The sequence below is a fragment of the Erpetoichthys calabaricus genome, chromosome 2 (assembly GCF_900747795.2).
Source record: "Erpetoichthys calabaricus chromosome 2, fErpCal1.3, whole genome shotgun sequence".
NCBI classification, from domain to species: Eukaryota; Metazoa; Chordata; class Cladistia; order Polypteriformes; family Polypteridae; genus Erpetoichthys; species Erpetoichthys calabaricus.
This window is the reverse complement of record NC_041395.2, coordinates 232451030-232473000: the sequence shown is the minus strand read 5'-3', so window position 1 is coordinate 232473000 and position 21971 is coordinate 232451030.

Genomic DNA, 21971 nt, shown 5'->3' with positions numbered 1-21971 from the left:
AAAATTCTAAAAAGAAAAAACTTCCCTTAGAAAAGTTCAACATCTATATACTGTATATTGTAAAGGATGACCTGGAATGGTCCTGAATAGCATATGATTGTCTCTTTAAGAGAGCATTTATGGTTCTGGGTTGCAGGGGCACTTTGTGTTAAGAAAAGTTCAAAGAGGGTGACCCCACCATTTCTCAGGGCCATTCTGGATTATGGAAGAAGTATTTTGCTGGGGTTTCTTCCAGAATTCCAGGCGTTAGTGAACTAGGACTAGAGCAACAGTCTGACTGAGTGGAGGAAGAAAGGAAGGTCTGATCTATCAAGGGAAAGGTGTGAAAGTGTTGTCATCAGGGTTATTTTTTTAACTTAAGTGCAGTAATAGTAGGCAGTTATATTGTGTTTAGTTAAAACCAGTGTGCCAACCAAGATTTTGCTTTTATTATTTACAGTAATCCCTCCTCCATCGCCAGGGTTGCATTGCAAAACCCCCCGCGAAAGGTGAAAATCCGCGAAGTAGAAACCATATGTTCATATGGTTCTTTTTATATATTTTAAGCCCTTATAAACTCTCCCACACTATTATAAACATTTCCCGCACAATTATACAGCATAAACCCTTTGTATTCTCTTAGATATTAGGTAAGATTCTTTTAAATTATGTATGTAAATACAGTTTATATACAGTAAAACCTAAATATTATTTTAAAGATATCGAGTGTCTCCGATATCACATATGTTACAGCCATTACGACAGACAGGCCACCAGCAATAAATACGTACAATGCAAGAAAAATTGTATACAGTAAAATGTGTGTACAGTGACATTAAACTATGTACATGTAATAAGTACTGTACGTAGATAATTAATTATGGTTACTCACCAACAATGACACGACGACTTGTCCGATAACGATGAGTTTAATTTTACTGCACAACAAAGGATAGCGTTATAACTCTTCTAAAGGAGCCTCTTCAGGCGACTGTGTAGCACCACTGTTATTCTTCTTCCAACACTCTTCAATCCAAATCCCTAAAGCAGATTCCATCCAGACTACTGCCTTATCATGTCCACTTGCAACTCGTTTTGCACCCTGGTTAAAGGACACTGCGGCCGTAGATCTTATATGCTTTTCCTCCTTTTTTAAATAAAAAGAATCGTGGACTCATTGATGCCGTAATGGTGTCCTGCAGCGGTGTAGCTGTTCCCTTCCTTCAACATATCCAAAACTTTTACCTTTTCTGCAATCATTAGCATCTTCTGTTGCCGCTTGGACACGGCCCCTGAAGCAGTAGCAGGAGCACGTTAATACTGAATGAGTGAGATGAGACTTCCTGGTTAATGCAGCACTCTGTTGCTGAGCCAATCAGCACACAGGAACTTAACTGTGTGCTCTTATTAGGTAGCTTCTCAGTCATCCGCCAATAGCATCCCTTGTATGAAATCAACTGGGCAAACCAACTGAGGAAGCATGTACCAGAAGTAAAAAGACCCATTGTCCGCAGAAACCCGCGAAGCAACGAAAAATCCGTGTTATATATTTAGATATGCTTACATATAAAATCCGCGATAGAGTGAGGCCGCGAAAGTCGAAATGTGATATAGCGAGGGATTACTGTATTTTGATTCTCCGTTTTCCTTCTTGCATTTATCCCATTCCTTGCTCATGTTTTTGGCTAATAACTCAGCCTTTTTTACCATTCTGGTCTCGTACGATTTTGTTTTGGGAATGGGGACAGTTTAAACACTTACTCCATGTCACTATATCTACATTTCTTTATCTGTAATCTGTGTCTATTCTAGCAACAGTATATACAGTATAAATATATACCTTATATTTGCTGATTTTATATTCTCTCTATCAACTTTTCCTAGTGAAGGTAGCAGAGTTGGATAAACTTTGCTACTCTATGCGTACAAACTAAACTATTATGAACACGATAAAGGAATCTTGTGCAAGATGGAAAAAAGTCAAAGATAAAGATCAGGTGTCTCATTTATAAAATTTTGAGTGGATTCTAATGAGAAAATGTTCATGCACCAAAACACAGGAAAATGTGTGTGCCAGAAAAATGCTGATTTATAAAACCTGGCATACACACATTTCTACCAACTATTAGAGATGGCGGAGACTGATACCATCACCCCTTTTTCTCTGGAGGCGTGAGATTCAAACTCAACTGAATCAATGTCATCTGTTGAATCACCTGCCCTCTAGTGACATGGGTGAGTATGAAATACGTACATTCGTTTTTAAAGTCCAGGGGCCTCATGTATAAATGGTTCATACGCACAATAATGCTGCCTACACCCGTTTCCATGCTCACTTCAAGATGTATAAAAGCTAAACTTGGCATAAACCACACACATTTTCACACCACCCTTACCTGGCACCCAGCGTCAAAGCAGTGCTACTGTTCCTGTGTAGTTTCCCATTCTTTTTTAGATTCACATCCGCAATGTGGCTTTATCAAATACACTGAAATTAACCACATATCGTTTATAAATTTAAGTCATCTGATTTTAATCATCCAGTAACAATATAATGGTCCACAGAATGGCTAAACTATTGCAAATACCACAGCTGCTTTAGCATTGTTACTCCCAGTGCACCACTAAGAGTATTCTGAGTATGGAATCACAGCTGTACAGCAGCTAATCGGAAAGCTCTATGGCAGGCTGTGTCGAGAGCACAGAGGATTATTAGGATATAGCATATACCCTATAGGACATTTATAGCAAATGCTGCCTCAGCCATGCATACAGTCTTTTTGTATTTCCCCGATTCGATAAATGCTTCAGAACCTTTTCAGCACGAACCTCGAGGTTCAGAAACAGTTTTATCCCAAGAGTTATAAACACACTCAGTCTATCAAGTGCTCCTGATAGAACTGTTTGTACTTATAAGTACAATTATCTCACTGTAAACTTGCACTACAGTTGTAATATTGCACAACCTAAGCCACTTTATGAACCATTTGCACTATCTGCACTATATGTACATGTACTGTATATTGTACTTATACTTTCATATTGTGTATTTTCATTGTTTTTATCATATTATTATTACTATTACTATTATTGTTATTTTATCATTTTATAGGAAAAAAGTTTATGGAGGATTTGCATATTGAATCTCATTTTACCATGCAATAACAATAAAGGAATTCAATTCAATTCAATAGAAATTAGCTCATACTGTATTTACAGATGATGACGACAGGCTTCTAAGTCGATGTAGCTATCTTCTTAGAGCTCTTGATATCTTTTTTAAGATGAAATGCATATACAATATGTATATTACATTATGCAGATACTTTTTAAACTTAATTTAAATAATGTTAACTGTTAATAATTATATGTGTGGGCATGGATTGGCCCTGCGTAGTGCTGTATGCTTGTTGGGACTGGATGGATAGATGGATGGAATAATTAAACATGTACTACAAAGATATTTCAATGTTCATTAAATTTTTTGAAGAATCGGTGTTTAAAGTGCAGATGGTTTGACTTTTATTAAAGAGCTTATTGTGTGGTGATTGGTTACATAGTGAAAGAAAAGGAAGGACAGGAATTGGAGGTAAGTATAGGATATTTGAAAGAGACAGTACTGTTGCACTAAATTATTTAATCGAGGGTTGCGCACGGTGCAGCAAGCATCTTGCGGGAGGCAGGAGCAATCTCTGGACAGGGCGCCAGCTCATCGCTACCACTACACCACCGTGCCACCATGCTTAATACATGCTTTAATTCTTTTCATCATGAAAATGATATCAAATATATATCTTAATGTGTAAATTGTTCAGAGAGTTGTATGAGCATAATGTATTCTGTGTCCTGTCGGTTTAAGAAGCATGTAGTGATTCACACACAAACAGCCCATAGAAGAACACATACAATACGAAGCATTTAACGTAATACTCTAGTAAAATTAATATTGATTTTAAGATTAAGTTTATGACATTCTACTTTAATGACAAAATAAACTACGAGATTAAATGGACATTTCAACCTTTTTCTTTTCTCTGTACCCTTATACACTTCTGTATGACACTCAGACAGTGGGCTACGACTTGCCTATTCCGGTTGACTTTGATATCTGAGCACTTCTTTTTTATTTCAGGCACTGTGCGACTTTCTGAACTTGAACTTTCGAGTTTCTCCGCCACTCTGTATCACTCCCTTATGTTGTTTATATCACTGCTTAAACCAACAAAGTTTTTCCATGCGTGTACTTTGCATTCGCTGAAATTCTGTTTTTTCACATGCTTTTGTCATCGCCTTTTAACCAAACACTGAATGGGGAAGGTGATATTTACAGTATATTGATTTGCATATTAAAACATGCAAAATTTTGGGAGGAGTCGGGGTGGGACAGCAGGCATGTGAATGTGTGTTACTTGGAAAGATTGATAATGAGGCCTTTGGACCCATCTTCAGGGATATTGGCTTTCAGCCAGATGTTCTTTAATAGGTCAGTGTGCACTATGGTAGATATGGTGAGGTCTGCTTTGAGCATGCCAGCATGGATGGTGTTGATTCCCACTGCGTTCCCATTCTTAAGTGCTTTGATGACACATGTGACTTCAGCCTCAGTTTTGGGCACTGGTGTTAGTGTCCAGAACATTCGCTGCTGGTAGAAGTTTGGCAGGCTTTTCTGGCTCAGGCCTGTTGAGTACTTCACAGAAATGTTGTACCCATCTGTTGGCTTACTCATGTTCAGTTGAGAGAGTGTTGTCATTCTTGTCTTTAACTGGGACAAGCTGGTTCTTTTTACCACCACACAGCTCTTCAGTGATCTTATATACAGCACTAAGTTCATCTCTTTGTGCGGCATGCTCAGCCTGGCTAGCTACAGTATCTCCTCTTCAAAGGCTCTTTTATCCTTCTTGGCACTCTTCTTCATTTCCTTATCTTTGGTCCTGTAGGCTTTCTAGACTTGTTCTTGGAGCCTTAGTGACTTAGTGCTGAGCATTTTGTCTTTAAGTTGTTTCCTTTCTTCCAAATGTTAACTGCTCCTTGTATTTTCTCTTCCTGTAGCTTAAGATCTTGATGGGTGTATCGACATAGGCCTTGGTGGCCTCCCACTTCATGTTAACATCTAGATTCCCTACTGGTTTGAGGACACTTAATTTGGGCAGCATCTAGCTGTTTACATCACTGACTCTCCTGTTTTACCTTACAAAGAGTTTTATGGTACTTTTCACTTTCTGTTGATCAGGATTTGGTCATCCTGGTTGATTGTGTAACCATAAGATGTCATCTTTTGGATGTCCTTGTGTTGGAAGATGGTGCCTGACCACTAGGTTGTTGTCCAAGCAGAAGTCAATGATTTTTCTGCCATTGTCAATTATTTTCCTACAGCCTTGGCTTCCCATAGCTCTATCACAGTTGGTGTTGTTAGCTCCAACCTTGGCATTCATGTCACCCGTGGCCAGCAGCATATTATGACAAGGGACTTTAGAGATGTGTCTTGTAATACTTCAAAGCAGTCTTCTTTGTCCTCCTCCTTCTCCTCAGCTTCATTTGTTGGTGTGTAGCAATGAATGATGGTGAGTTTAGATTGCTATGAATTGAAGTGTGCTCTAATCATCCTCCCTTCAGAGAATGGTTCCCATTCTCACAAGGTTTTGGACTTCTTCTTTGAGACTATGAGGGTCACAGCATGAAAATGTTGACTTTCATGCCCAGAGTACAGGATTACTGAGCTATCATTGGTCACAAGGCACCTTGAGCCTGACCATCGGCACTTACTCACTCTCATGATATCTAGTCTGTATTTCTTAATCTCACTGAGGACTTGTGCTTTTTTTAATGCCTCATACATGGTTCAGACATTCAATGCTCTAATGTAGATCTTGTGTTTGGGCCTGAGCAGACTGTCAGTCACACTCCTGCATTCCCAATGTTGGCTTTTGTCAGAAGCGGTCATTCTGCCAGTTGGCCTTGTCGTTTGCCTCAAGTCCGCTGCAGGTTCTGTGTTGTTATTTATATCTGAATTTGTCTCAGTGTCTGTTTTTTACAGGGTGAGGATGTTGGCCCCACACTCAACCCCCAACCTAGAGGACCAGGTGTTATCCTTAGTCTGGCCCTTTGCCTGAGACCAATCAGCATGGTTGAACGTACCAGGGACCTGAGCCCCCACTGACATAGCTCCTAAGGTCACTAGGACATGTAGACCCCTCCACCACGACAAGGTGACAACACAAAGGGTGTGACACAAGACACAAAATGATTACTGGGGAGTTTATCGACAAAACAAGTAAAACACTGAAATGCTGATCAGCAATGTTAATAGACTTAGACTGACATAATTATAAAATCTCGGATGGGTTTATCTCCACCAAGTAGGAATACCTCTAGGTATTAAAATACACAGCTGGCCTCAGTTACTGTAAAGAAAAACATGACCAGCTCAAATAATAATAAGACACTGTTCAGAGGAGCAGAGCAGAGAAAGAAGATAGAGGAGGGAGGTTTTCTTTCACGTTCCCGTTAACAAGATCAAAACAAAAGATGTTCTTTTTTTCAGTTTAACTTGAACGGCCTTACGCATGTGTGACAAAAACATTAAGGGCTTGGCAACGCATACCCATTTGGTCACTAAAGATATTATCATTGGCAATGCTGCAGATATCATAACCATACATAACCAAAGCAAAGAATATGACCCAAATTAAAGCCCTTATGTTTTGGAGGGTATCTAGTACAGAGATTACACCTATCCTTGCCTGTGATCATGAGTTGTGGAGGGTAACAAAAACACTGAAGTTGTGAATACAAACAATTAGAAATAAGGTTCCTTTAAAGCATTGTGAGGCCGTGTAATTTGACAATCTAGGAGAACTCTGTAATAAAGCTGTTACTCCTTAGGATTCTGTGTAACCACTTTAGAGGGTTTTATTTTTAATGAGAAAGCCTCTCAAAGGAAAGATATTTACTTAAGTATACATAGACAGAAAGAGTAATAGATGCGGGTTAACACTCCAGCCCTTTCAGCAAAGGTAGGCATCATATGCAGCAATAGGCAGAGCAGCAGCTGAAAATGCATCTCTGAACATTATGATATTAAGATGTACTACATTCAAGTGATCCATTTATGAAAAATATAAAGAAGCACAGTGCTCCAGGTTATTTAAATGCTTCTCATAGCATCATGATCATTACAGCATGGATACCAAATAACATTCATGTGAAGTAAATAGGCTTTGCTTTGGCTAGAACTGTATAATTCCATGTGAACAGACTAATAACACAAAGCAGTTGTTTACAAAGATTACTATATGATATTTACACATTTCCTTTTGTCCTCATAGATTTCCTGTATAAACTGTGACACTGCAATTGGAACACGTGAATTCTCCCAATGTGTTTAAAATGAGAATGTATTATTTGACATATTTGACATCCATCCATCCATCCATTTTCCAACCCGCTGAATCCGAACACAGGGTCACGGGGGTCTGCCGGAGCCAATCCCAGCCAACACAGGGCACAAGGCAGGAACCAGTCCTGAGCAGGGTGCCAACCCACCGCAGGACACACACAAACACACCCACACACCAAGCACACACTAGGGACAATTTAGAATCGCCAATCCACCTAACCTGCATGTCTTTGGACTGTGGGAGGAAACCGGAGCGCCCGGAGGAAACTCATATATATATACATAACCAGCTATGTGTCATCAAGAGCAAAAAGTCAGTATGTCTCTCCTGACCTACCTAGGAATGCAATAGCTAGCAGAGTGTTGTAACAAAAGACAAAAGAGATCATAAAGAGTTGGGGCACCAAATGGTGAACCCCGTATAACTGTTGACAAAACAACAAACATCAATTCACAGTAATTATGAGAATGTCTCTTCAGACGCGAATCAAAGAGCTAACTGAAGATGGTGGATCTTCTGCTTTTAAATCCTTCTGGCAGGAAGAGGTGGCTGGACACTGGAAGTGACGTCAGCAGTGGTATAGCTGTCAATCTCCCAGTCTGCAAAGGGAGGAAGAGGAAAAAACATTAGCACACAGAGGCAGTCCATACAGCAATGGGGAATTAACATCACTAGGGCCCTTAATACTGTATGTCCCCTATGCATTTGTGTCTGTTGTTAAAGTAATAGGAATCTACTTCCTATGACCCTAATTTGGATTAAATGGATGAAGAAAATGGATGGACATTCAAATACTTGCCTTAAAGGTAGGGTATTCAGGTTACATAATATTTACATATAAAGTTTTCAATATTTATTTCTGTCAGGGCTTAATCCTGCAATACTTTTCGAAACAATCTATATATATAATTCACTAAGCCACCGACAAGTAGCCACCCATGGAAAGCATGCAAGACAGCCACGCCCACCAACTCTAAGACCATTGGATACGACGACAACTCGCAGAGCCACGCCCACCAACTCGGACGCGACGCCTCATAAAACACGCCGTCATTTATGTTCGTCTGTGCTACAGTCCACATGCACCTCTAAGCCACATTGACTTTTCGGTTACGACGCACGACCGCGTGCACCATCGCAAACTGTTTTACACACTACATACAGCAATTCACATCCGCGACAAACATGCGTCTTCTTAGATGGTCCTGCAGGAACACAGAAAATGTTTCCCTGCCCACCAACACTCCTTATTCCCCGGCCTGCGTCCACCCTTGCTCTCTAGGAATTCACACTGCCTGCTCATGTGCCCAGACGCTACAACTCACCGACCACCCCGTAAGTCGCTTTCATCTGTGCTAGGAGTCCACATGTACCTCTGAGCCACGTTGACTTTTCATTATTCTTTTCGGTTATGACACCCGACCGTATCCACCATCGGAAACCATGGGAAAGGAACAACGAAGCCCCGCCCAGAAACTCTACCCCTCCTCCCACGTGATAGGGAATGCACCTCAGAGCATTGCCCGCCAACTCAAACAGCTCATCAGACACATACTCACTCGCTTTGGTCTGTGCTGCGGTCCAAATCCAGCTGTGAGCCACGTTGACTGTTCATTTGCCCTACATGGCTACCGCTTCAAATGTTTTTTCATGGAAACAACAGTTCTTTCAATGTTATACAGATTCCTCCATCAGGTAACTGCACGCGCTACACTGAATGGATCAACGTGTGTCTACCTGGCACAGAGAGGCGTGGGTAAACCGTTGCATCCCATTCGTGATGGAAACCGAGGCTTGCAATTGTTCCCCACAAACGAGGAAATCCCAGTAAGTGCGGGTCATACGCTCGCACTGATTACGTCCCTGCCCTTTGTACACCCCCCCCCCCCCCCCCCCCTTCTCTACTACCATGGTCGAGTGACACAAAACACGGCGTCAATCCAGCTGTAAGCCGCATTGACTATTCATTTGCCTTCCATGGCCACCGCTTCAAATGTTTTTCATGGAAACAACACTTCTTTCAATGTTGTACAGGTTCCTGCATCAGGTAACTGCATGCGCGCTTCACTGAATGGATCAACGTGGGTCTACCCGGCTCAGAGAGGCATGGGTGAGCTGTTGAACCCCATTCATGCTGGAAACCGGGGCTTCCATTTGTTCCCCATGAACGAGGAATTCCCAGTAAGTGCGGGTCATACGCTCGCACTGATTACATCCCTGCCCTTTGTTCACCCCCACCCCTCCCACTACTACCATGGTCAGGTGACACAAAACACGGCGTCAATCCAGCTGTGAGCCACGTTGACTGTTCATTTGCCTTCCATTGCCACCGCTTCAAATGTATTTCATGGAAACAACACTTCTTTCAATGATATACAGATTTCTGCATCAGGTAACTGCACGCGCGCTACACTGAATGGATCAACGTGTGTCTACCCGGCGCAGAGAGGTGTGGGTGAGCCATTGAACCCCATTCGTGCTGGAAACCGGGGCTTGCATTTGTTCCCCACAAACGAGGAATTCCCAGTAAGTGCGGGTCATACGCTCGCACTGATTACGTCCCTGCCCTTTGTACACCCCAGCTACTACCATGGTCGGGTGACTTGGTGGATTATATATAGAAAAGCAGCCAGAATCGCAAAGAACAATGAAAAGTCTACGTGGCTCAGAGGTACATTTGGACTGTACCAGAGACAAAAGCGAATGAGGCGCTGTTTGGAAAATGAACAGTCAACGTGACTCACAGGTGCATGTAGACTGTGCAAAGATGAAAACGACTCAGGTGACGAGTAGGGGGTGGGCACATGAGCAGGCAGTGCATACTGAATGGGCGTCCTTCCCTTCTCCTCCCGTTCTGCCCTCCGCGCCCGAGCGCCGTCCACCCCCGTCCCTCGCTCTGGGAGGAGAAGGCGCGACGGCGGTCCTCGAGTTTTCAGTCACGGACAATTGTATGTTGGTTCGTACCGTGCATTGTTACAATGTTACTTTTATTGGTGGTTTATTAAATTACAGATTTTTCAAATGTTATTTTTTACCCTATGCTTAAAAATCATTAAAAAAGTGGCCTGATTATGCGGTGTATTCTACGCCGCAGGTTGGCTAGTATAATCCTATTACACACCAAATTCAAAAGGTGCATGCAACACGAATCTCTCAAGGATTTTTATTTTAAGCAGTTCCCTTTTTAAATGTTTGGTCTTAATTTTTCCTTTGAAATATTATTTAATGGTAAGATGTTTTAGAGAAAAGACAATTGTATAAACATTTCATTGTAGAACATTTATTCTGAACCACTGGCTTTGTTTGAAAGGCTATACTGTATATAATTACAAAACATTTTTGGATGATTGGTGCAATATTTTTTGGTAAATAAATAACCAAAAAAATATATTAACAATCGAATTTGTGGCTATGTGATAATTTTATTTTATTCTTTCCACTAGAGCATTTTAAATGATGCAATATATGTTGAAGAATGAGTGTTAATCTGTTGAGAAAGAGCCCATAACTCACAGGATAAGATTATAGATTAACTGGGCAATCAATCTACTGAGTACATCTGTGGAATGAAGGAAGTAAGACAGAATATTCAGAGAAAACCCATGTTGACTCTGGGAGAATGTGCAGACACAGTGTCTAGGCTAGGGGTTGAACCTAAAGAACTGTGCTTCTCAGTGTCCATTGGAAAAATTTTGTATATATCTAACAATAAAAAAATTCAAGATAGGTTTTAAAATTTTAGTACTGTAAATGTGTTATTTTAAATTATAAATCAAATATGTAATAGTATGTTTTTTTAAAATTTTCTTAAAATATATTATATACTAGATAATACCAGGCTTCGCTCACTGAGTGCAAGGGTAAAAAATAAAATGTAGTCTATAAGTTATTAAACAGTAAAACATTAACATTTAAGAAGTAAAGATACATTGAGCACTACTGTAGTGGTTTCGGGTAAACTACATTTCAAAGGAGCTATAACACAAGGTAAGTAGTAGATCCCTTGTGAAAGGCGCTACACGACCGCTGTGGTATAGAAATTACATTTTCTATGTGATCATCCAAATTTTAGCCTGACAACCTTGCACTACATGCCTGTGATTTACTTGTTAAAATAATTAATCACAAAAGCAACCTTGAATGTTGTTGGGTTTTAGTGACCCGAACTTACCTTAAGGGACAGTAAGCAGTTGTGCAGGGCAATTTACAAACAGAGTCCTGCTTCGATGGGGCCGATTACACTCATTCATTTCCACTCTCCCAGGAGCCGACAGGGGACTTGAAGTGTCACAAACAGTGGGAGAAGAGAGGACGCTGCCTGAAACTGCAAAGCTCTCGACTCGGCGGAGCAGCCCAACATTCCGCGCCTCCCAGTGTCCACTTTTTTCTCACAACCCCTCGCAGCTGAAGGCAGTCTCGTTGTCACATTGTTTACAGCTCAGTGCAGTTAAAAAGTAGAAAGACGCAAAGCTGTTTTCCTCATCTCTTCTACTATCAAGTACTGACAACTAAAAAAAAGTTGCAATGTGGCAGCTTCAGTGACAGTCACGTGGACGAATAAATAAAACTTCTTTGTCAGAACGCGCCTGGCTAGCTCTTGTATTATAATATGCTCTGTGGTCATAGGTAATTTCCATATCGTGTGGTCATACGTAATTTCCGTTTCATACGTAATTTCCATATCACGTGGTCATACGTAATTTCCGTTTCAAACGCAAAATTGTGGTCATAGGTAATTTCCATATCATATGTTCATACGTTATTTCCGTTTCATACGTAATTTCCATATCACGTAGTCATACGTAATTTTCGTTTCAAATGTGAAAAGAATTTTATATATATAGATTTTTACATATATATATTTATAGGGGGGCACGGTGGCGCAGTGGTAGTGCTGCTGCCTCGCAGTAAGGAGACCTGGGTTCACTTCCCGGGTCCTCTCTGCATGGAGTTTGCATGTTCTCCCCGTGTCTGCGTGGGTTTCCTCCGAGTACTTCGGTTTCCTCCCACAGTCCAAAGATCCTAAATTGTCCCTAGTGTGTGCTTGGTGTGTGTGTGTGTGCCCTGTCGTAGGCTGGCACCCTGCCAGAGATTTGTTCCTGCCATGCACCCTGTGTTGGCCGGGATTGGCTCCAGCAGACCCCTGTGACCCGGTGTTAAGATATAGCAGGTTGGATGATAACTGACTGACTGACTGACTATATGGGGGAAGGCAGATTATCGATTGCACTACCTCCCCCAAGGCGCTAGATGGCAGCTACACTGGAGTGCAGCAGTACCCCGGATTCCCGCAGGGCACTATTGGACATGGAGTTCAACAATTCAGCCCTGCTGGGTACCGTGGGTGCCGCCAGGGGTGTGGGAAGACGGTGGGAGAATAAATTCTCACCTAGCCCAGACGTACTAATGGATCACAAGGATGGAAGCCCCAAAGTAATTCTGGACTGATTAAAAACCTTAATTCTCCATCTGACTCGGAAGTGCTGGCAGGTCACATGGATGAAGGGCAGAAACACTTCCGGGTCAAGGACTATTTAAAGGACTTCAGAATACCCAGCAGGCGAGCCAGAGTCGGGTGGAGGTGGACAAAGCTTGCTGGGAGATGTGAAGGAGAAAGAAGAGAGAGAATTGTTTGGTATTATTATGTTATTTGATTGTATATTGTAGCTGTGGTGCTTGTGGAGCACTGTACAAGAAGAAGAAAAGAATTAAACAACTTCTTGGTGCTTTTAACCTGTGTTCTGTGTGTCTGCCTGTTGGGTTTAAGGGGTAGCAATGACCCCAAGTGTTCACAATTATATATACTGTGTATATATATATATATATATATATATATATATATATATATATATATATATATATATATATATATATATATATATATATATATATATATATATATATATATATATATATATATATATATATATATATGACAGGGCGGCACGGTGGCGCAGTGGGTAGCGCTGCTGCCTCGCAGTTGGGACACCTGGGGACCTGGGTTTGATTCCCGGGTCCTCCCTGCGTGGAGTTTGCATGTTCTCCCCGTGTCTGCGTGGGTTTCCTCCGGGCACTCCGGTTTCCTCCCACAGTCCAAAGACATGCAGGTTAGGGTGGATTGGCGATTCTACATTGGCCCTAGTGTGTGCTTGGTGTGTGGGTGTGTTTGTGTGTGTCCTGCGGTGGGTTGGCACCCTGCCCTGGATTGGTTCCCTGCCTTGTGCCCTGTGTTGGCTGGGATTGGCTCCAGCAGACCCCCGTGACCCTGTGGTTCGGATTCAGCGGGTTGGAAAATGGATGGATGGATATATATGACACCCCTCTGTTTTGTTTTCAGTTGCACACATTAAGAAGGCTATAGAGGAAAAGCAATGTGTCTTTAACCTCCTTCTTTTGCAGTGTGGATAAAACCTTTGACCTCAGTGTTAAGGAAGGTATAACATAATGAAGAAATTGTATGTTCTTTCAGCTTTTCCAAAGTGTGAGGCCAGACCAAGTCACTGGAAATATGTAACCCAGGGGAAGTGGAAACATATACATAACCAGTTATGTGTCATTGAGAGTAAAAAGTGAGTCTCTCCTAACCTACCCAAGAAGTTCATTTACCAAAGTAGATTTCTTTCTTCCACAGTCTTCAAGTCTCTGCAATTTCTCCAACAACCAATAAAGTGCTCTCTGATGGCTATGTCAGTGAAAAGTGCTCTGCCATGTTTTGCCTTGGAAAGAACAGTACAGCAAGTTTTCAACAATCAACTCCAATGCTAACTGTCAGTAGTAAAGTACATGAGATGTGTACACGTTTTGGCAATGAAACATTAGAAAAAAGCAGAAAAAAAATACACAATGATAATGGCATAGAATGTGAGAGAGCATCCTTTTATACATTTTATTGAGCTGAATATTTGTTAGACAGCTTGACTCTTGAAGCCTCTTTAATATAACACTTCATCTTTTATATGTGGTACTATTATTGTGCTGAAAAACAAAATAAATGTTTTATTGTATTCAATGGAGAATACTCCTGTCTGAGCATCTTATTACCTTCAAAGGGTGTGACCTACTCCTATTCTAAAGCACCACACAATGTATCTGAATTTTACATTGTTTTATTACTAAGGGTGTTTCGAGTGACATGAAAATAGTGGATTTTGTTTCTGATGTATGTATAACCCACCACTGTGAATACAACAAAAGTCTAGATATAATATGCCTTGCCATTGGTGAAACATGCTGATCACTCTCCTTAAGACTAAAGTTCATAGCCTTCCTTCAGATTGCTGGAAGTCACACTGTGGGTGGTCTTGGCTTGTAGCCACATTAGTTGGTTAGATTTAATGTCATTTGTGCTGACAGCCAAAGATCAGTCCCTTTATCAGCTATGATTACCCATAATCATACATAGAATTTATTGACATGAGTCATCATACCATTTACAATCAGATGAGTTTATATTAAAGATGTTTGTTAATGACATTTCTTATAATAATAGAGGACTACTGATTGGATTGACCAACATAAATTGAGAGGCAGTGGTCCTCTAAAACCAGATTTTATATAAGATAACATTTGTAAATCCACTTTTTCCAATTCAGGGTTACAGAAGGCTGTAATCTATTTAAGTGGAATAAAATGCAAGGCAGTAACCAATATTTGCAGGGATGCCACTCCTGAAACCAAATTAGTAAGTGTTTAAAATCACTTTTGTAAGAGAAGTCTGAACTGAGTGAATTATACCATTCATCAAAACTTGACAGTGCCCATTTATTTAGAAGTCTGTTACTTAATGGAAGGTGCTATACAAATATAATGTATTATTATTACTAATTAGCATTATTATGGAATACTTCACAAAAAGAATGTGTTACACACTAAAAGTAAAATTATTTGAGCAATGCTTCTGTTGTTTCAGATGCATTAGAAGTGATTCAAAAATCATCCATTCATTTCATTAGATTAGATTAGACTAGATAAATTTTACTAATCCCATGGGGAACTTCAAACAAACACAGCAGCAGAATCATACAAAAACAAGAATAAATACTCACAGAACAGATAATACACTCAATCAATCAATCAATCAATTAACTGATGAATAAATATAAATAAATAAATATAATCTTAACAAGTTTATTGAGTGGAAGCATTGAATTGCCTGATAGTAGTGGGCAGAAAAGACCCCCCAGAGGTGGCTTCTTAGGATGCTTTGGTGGCTGAAATTGTTTCAAGAGAGCGCCTCCTGGAGGGGATGGAGGGTATTTTTTATGGAGTTTTTCAAGGAGTTAGGTGCCAAGCTGAGGAGCAGAACTGACAAGGTAACGCCAGTCCAGGTAAGATTGAGGAGATTAGAAGGCTTAACACGTGTCTCAAATCTTGGTGCAGGGTAGAAGGGTATAGGTTTATGGGGCATTGGGACTCCTTTTGGAACAGATGGGATGTGATGGGTTACATCTGAACTGGAGGGGCACCAATGTATTGGGGAGGCGTATGTGCAGGCTAGTCAAGTATTGTTTAAACTAGGGAATGAGGGGGGAGGGAGTTTAGGATAGGCCAGGTTTAGATCTATACATGGAAGAACAAACAATGGTGTAGAAATAAAAAAGCATAGTAATGTAAATTCTAAGCAAACATTTAAATGTAGAAGGAGTAACACATTAAAAATAGCTTGCCTTAATGCTAGAAGTATCAAAAATAAGGTAAGTGAGTTGGAGTTATGTAGCAAAGCATAATTATGATATTATAGCAATAACGGAAACCTGGCTAAATAACAAAGATGGGGATGAGTGTAACATAGAGGGATACACATTTTTTAGGAAGGATAGACAAAACAGAAAATGAGGTGGGGTTGCTGTTTATGCCAAACAGGATTTAAATGTAAGTCCTCTTCAGTTGGATGATGAGCCCCATCTTAGTGAGGACATGTGGCTTCGACTGGAAAATATTAGGGAAAGAGGTCTTATTTTAGGAGTGTGTTATAGAGCACGCAATTCAGACGGTAATTTCAACATACATCTTTTTAGTAATATGTAAAAGGCAAGTTTACAGGGAGATATTATAGTCATGGGGGACTTTAATTATCCAAATATTAACTGGGATAACCTTGCAGATGGAGCAGCACAAGAGCAGGAGTTTTTAGAAGTAATCAGTGACTGTTTTCTACCACAGCATGTTAAAGCACCAACAAGGGGTGAAGCCTGTCTGGATTTAGCATTTTCTAATAATCAGGATAGATTGAGGGTGTAGAGGTGATTGAACCACTAGGGTCAAGTGACCATAATGTAATACAATTCTCAGTATTTTGTGAGAGTACAGATGCAAAGACTAAAATTGTTAAGTTGAACTTAGGGCTAATTTTGAGCAGATGAGACAATGTCTAAGTAGGATACACTGGGATAAGCTTTCAAGTGAGAAGACAGTCGAGGAGCAGTGGAGCAGGTTTAAAAATGTTTTACATGTAATGCAGGACAGATACATACCTAAATTTGGAATTAATAGGGAACAAAGGAAAACTCCACAGTGGATTAATAAAGATTTAAAAAAGAAGTTGCAAAGGAAAAAACTGCTTTATAAGGCATATAAGACTAATGACTGCAAAGTGAATTGTAGAGTGTATGAGAACATGAGGGCAACCATTAAGAAGGATATCAGGGAGGCTAAAAGACAATTGTAGGGGAATATAGCAGAAAAGGTGAAAGAAGACCCTAAGAGATTCTTTCAGTATTTTAGTAGTAAAAGAACAGTTGAGGAGGTCAAGTGCATCAGAAATAGTAAAGGGGAATTAAAAGATACAGACAGTGAAATAGCGGATGCCCTAAACTTACATTTTTCTGAGGTGTTTACAAGTGAGCAAGTTGATAACCTCCCAGAGGTAACAGGGACTACTAAGGAGGTACTGAGGGATTTGGAAATTGTAGAGGGAGAAGTGCTGCTCAGATTAAATAAGCTGAAATCAAACAAATCACCAGGACCAGATAATATTTACCCTCGAGTTCTTAAGGAGGCTAGCGAGTACATATATAAACCCTTGCCACATATTTTTAGGAAGTCACTGCGCACTGGAGAGATTCCGAAGGACTGGAAAATGGCATATATCATCCCATTATATAAAAAGGGTGACAGGGCAGCAACTATAGGCCAGTAAGCTTATCATGCATCACAGGAAAATTAATGGAAGGAATTATTAAGGATAAGATTGAGCAACACCTGGCAAGGACAGGAGTTATTAGGAATAGTCAGCATGGGTTCAGAAGAGGGAGGTCATGTTTTACTAACATGCTGGAATTCTATGAGGAGGCAACAAAAGGATACGATCAAAGTGGAGCATATGATATTATTTATCTAGACTTTCAGAAAACATTTGATAAGGTGCCACATGAGAGGTTGGGCATCAAATTAAAAGAAGTGGGAGTTCAGGGTGATGTTTTTAGATGGTTGCAGAATTGGCTCAGACACAGGAAGCAGAGGGTGATGGTGCGAAGAACCTCATCAGAGCTGGCCGATGTTATGAGTGGTGTTCCACAGGGGTCAGTGCTAGGGCTGCTGCTATTTTTAATATATATAAATGATTTAGATAGGAATATAAGTAACAAGCTGGTTAAATTTGCAGATGATACCAAGGTAGGTGGATTAGCAGATAATTTGGAATCCGTTATATCATTACAGAAGGACTTGGATAGCATACAGGCTTGGGCAGATTTGTGGCAGATGAAATTTAATGTCAGTAAATGTAAAGTATTACACAATAGGAGTAAAAATGTTAGATTTGAGTACACAATGGGCGGTTGGAAAATCAAGAGTACACCTTGAGAAGGATTTAGGTGTCATAGTGGACTCTAAACTATTGACTTCCCGACAGTGTTCAGAAGCCATTAAGAAGGCTAACAGAATGTTAGGTTATATAGCACGATGTGTGGAGCACAAGTCCAAGGAGGTTATGCTCAACCTTTATAATGCACTGGTGAGGCATCATCTGGAGTACTGTGTGCAGTTTTGTTCTCCAGGCTACAAAAAGGACATAGCAGCGCTAGAAAAGGTCCAGAGAAGAGCGACTAGGCTGATTCCAGGGCTACAGGGGTTGAATTATGAGTAAAGATTAAACGAGCTGAGCCTATATAGTTTAAACAAAAGAAGATTAAGAGGTGACATGATTGAATTGTTTAAAATTATGAAGGGAATTAGTACAGTGGATCGAGACTGTTATTTTAAAATGAGTTCATCAAGAACACGGGGACACAGTTGGAAACATTAGGAAAATTTTTCTTTATACAAAGAACGATAGGCACTTGGAATAAGCTACCAAGTAGTATGGTAGACAGTAAGACATTGGAGACTTTCAAAACTCGACTTGATGTTTTTTTGGAAGAAAAAAGTGGATAGGACTGGCGAGCTTTGTTGCGCTAAATGGCCTGTTCTCGTCTAGAGTGTTCTAATGTTCTCATGACGGCATCTCCAATTTAAGCACATTCATGTATAACACTTGCAGAATTTTTCAAAAACATTGACTAAAATATGCCAGTAGCTAATCAAATCTGAAATTTATTATTCTACCATATTCCTGATCTTATCACACATTGCTTTTTGTAATTATAAAGAAGAAGGAACATGAATCTTATTGCAGCCCAGATGCTGTAAAGTGGAGACTTGTTTCCCCTTCAGTGTCTTCCTATATAGTACACAGACATGTTAAATTGTGTGAATGTTTGAACTGGTGACTTTTCTAAAGCCTGATCGTGGTTTTGCCCATATGATAGACTCTGGGTTTCTCAGCTCTCCACTGGAAAAGTGATTTAAAAAACTGATTAAATAAAAAATGCAATATAATTTTATTCATAATAACTTACATTTACCCTGTCAGTTTCAGCTGATATGTTTGCTTTCTATGAACTGATTAGACATTATTGATCATTTGTCTTAAAAGACTGCACCAGTAAATACATGTTTAGTCTGCTAGAGTGTTAAGTGGTCCATGATTAGTGATGTATTGATGAAAACAATATACTCATGTCTATTAAAATAAGTAGACATTAATGAAAAAAACTTTGTAAATGAAATCTTGGTTAATGCTCTTCAAATGTGATTCATAATTAAATATTAGACTATTGTGGACAGCCCTAAACCTAACCTCTTTTGAAAATGTAGCAAATTAAAACAAAACATATTTCTGCTAAAACTGATAGCTGTTATGTTACAGCCAGGGGTTGTTTCCTAGCTTATGTTTATTTTCTGCTGTATATTATTATTTTATATTTGTTTTTATTTTATTCTAATTTTTGTTAATTCTGATATGTTTATGTATTATTTAGTATTTACCTTTTGTGTATTTAAATTATTTAAATGCATTCTTTGTGTTATGTAGGCAGAACCCCAAGATGAGCAGCCACCATGACATCACATCCAAGAGACCACCCTCCACTATGTATTCAGGTTGAAGAGACAGTATCATAGGAGTTTGTAGGGGAAAGCATCTTAGCTGTGAGTTTTGTAATGATTTTTTTTGCAGATTTACTGCTTCTGTTTTCATATTCTGAGTAATGGATAGAGTATTTAATATTTTTACTTTGGATTGTCTTTTGAGGCACAATCTTTTGCCTCATGTTTGTACTGTTTTGACAGATTTTGTTAATCTTTTGCTTACTTAATACTTTTTTTGAACTTAAAAAAACACATCTTTGATTTTGTTCTTCAATCCTGAAAGTTTTACGGGCATCCTTTCCCTTAAGGGACATTTTTGTGTTTTTGCGACATTATAAGATTTTTTGACCTTTTAATGTCAGTCCCCCATTTTGGGTCTGTACAGGCCTGAAAGCCTGCCTTTTGAGTTTGTGTTCTGGCTGCTCTGGGTGAGTTCTGTTTCTGAAGGAAGACAGATCTGATATATAATGAGACAATATAGCCTGAATCTGATCTTTACTGATCTTGATCTTGCAGCAGGTTTTTCCAAGCCATGTTTGTAAGAAATGTAAAGATGTACATTTTACAATATAAAATAAATGACCAAATTTGCATTTCATGATCAATATTGTAAAGTTTGCAAATGAAGGCAATCAAAGTGTTTATTGTGAATGCATATGCAAAATGTTTTCATAATAATAAACTTCCTAAACATTCACATGAGTTTAGTAGGTATCTACTAGGCCAAATGCTATCTGAATTACATGACTTTCAATACAGTACATTTCTGCTAAGCACGAAATAAAATATAATAATGTGTGAATGTCACTAAGTTTATTTTTATTACTACTTTGTAGGAATTCTCAGCCAAGTTTTATAATTTACCACTAATTGGTCTTTTATATGAAAATTATGCAATTCTTTGATCACTAAGAAGAGTCTTAATCAGATATTCTTTTGTACTCTGCATAAATTCTAAGTTAATGCCAAATTTTGATATTTCTACTGTTTCCTGATCCATCCTAAGTGCATTTAGCTATTTAATGAATATCATGCTACAAGGATTATTTTGCTGAAAATAACGCCTCAGCCCCTGAATTGTACTAATATATATCCAGCATTTTCGGTGTTATAATAACCTTAGACAAAAGTTTTAAAAAGGCATCAAATGCATTTCTAGGTAGACTACTATTTACTGTTGTCAGAAAAACGACCATAAGACATCGAGAGGGTTTGGGGCAGCCACCCGTATAATTGTTCCCGGCTGCAAAACGGATTAAATAATAAAGACATGTTCATTCAACTGAGTCCAAAACAGAACTGACTCTCGGGAGACAAGATGGAAGCTTTAAAGGCCAGTAACGGAAGTGATGTCATCAATACCGGAACCGGAAGTGATGTCATTGGCTGCCCCAGAGCTGGGCGGGATTTCCCTAGAATGGTCTGCCAAGATCGAGAGGAAAAATTAGTGCACTTCGCCACCCCCCGACCTGGCGTGGAATCACATGTATTTAAGCCCTTTAGCTGTCTCCTAAATACACGTGTGTGACACAGTTTATTTTCTCAAAGTACAGTACCAATGTGGAAATATTAAAATAATAGACAATACAATACAATACAATAAAATAAGTACCACATAAATTAGCAAGTTTATAATGTAGATAAAAATTTTGTATTTTACACAAATTAAACTATATACTGAAGTTAGCTAACATGCAGGTAATATGGTGCAGTGGTTAACATAACACATTTGTACTACATGGTTTGAATTCCACCATAAGCTCGCTCTGTTTCTCTGATTACTTCATTATGTGCACACAACTGGAACATCCAGGTCTTATAAAACGACTTGGACAAAAGTGTCTGATAACTTTATAATGATAATTATAACACTAGTTAAAGAAGTGGACATTTCATCTTTAACTTAAAACCAGAGAAGTGTGATAAACCAAAAAAACATTACTGCCAATTTAAACACCTCTGTGATTTTTTTGATAAATGTTCTGTTTCCTTCTAGACAATTAAAAAATAATAATACCGCCCTTATCAGTTTAGTGAAACTTTATCTGTAATGTGTCATATGTGCAGGGAAATGATTTATTATTTTAAATGTTTGACAGCAGGTAAGCTCTTGCTGTCCTAATACTTTCATACAGGCACTATTTGTAGTTATAATTTAGGCAGCTTTAATTGCGGTAATTAATTAAT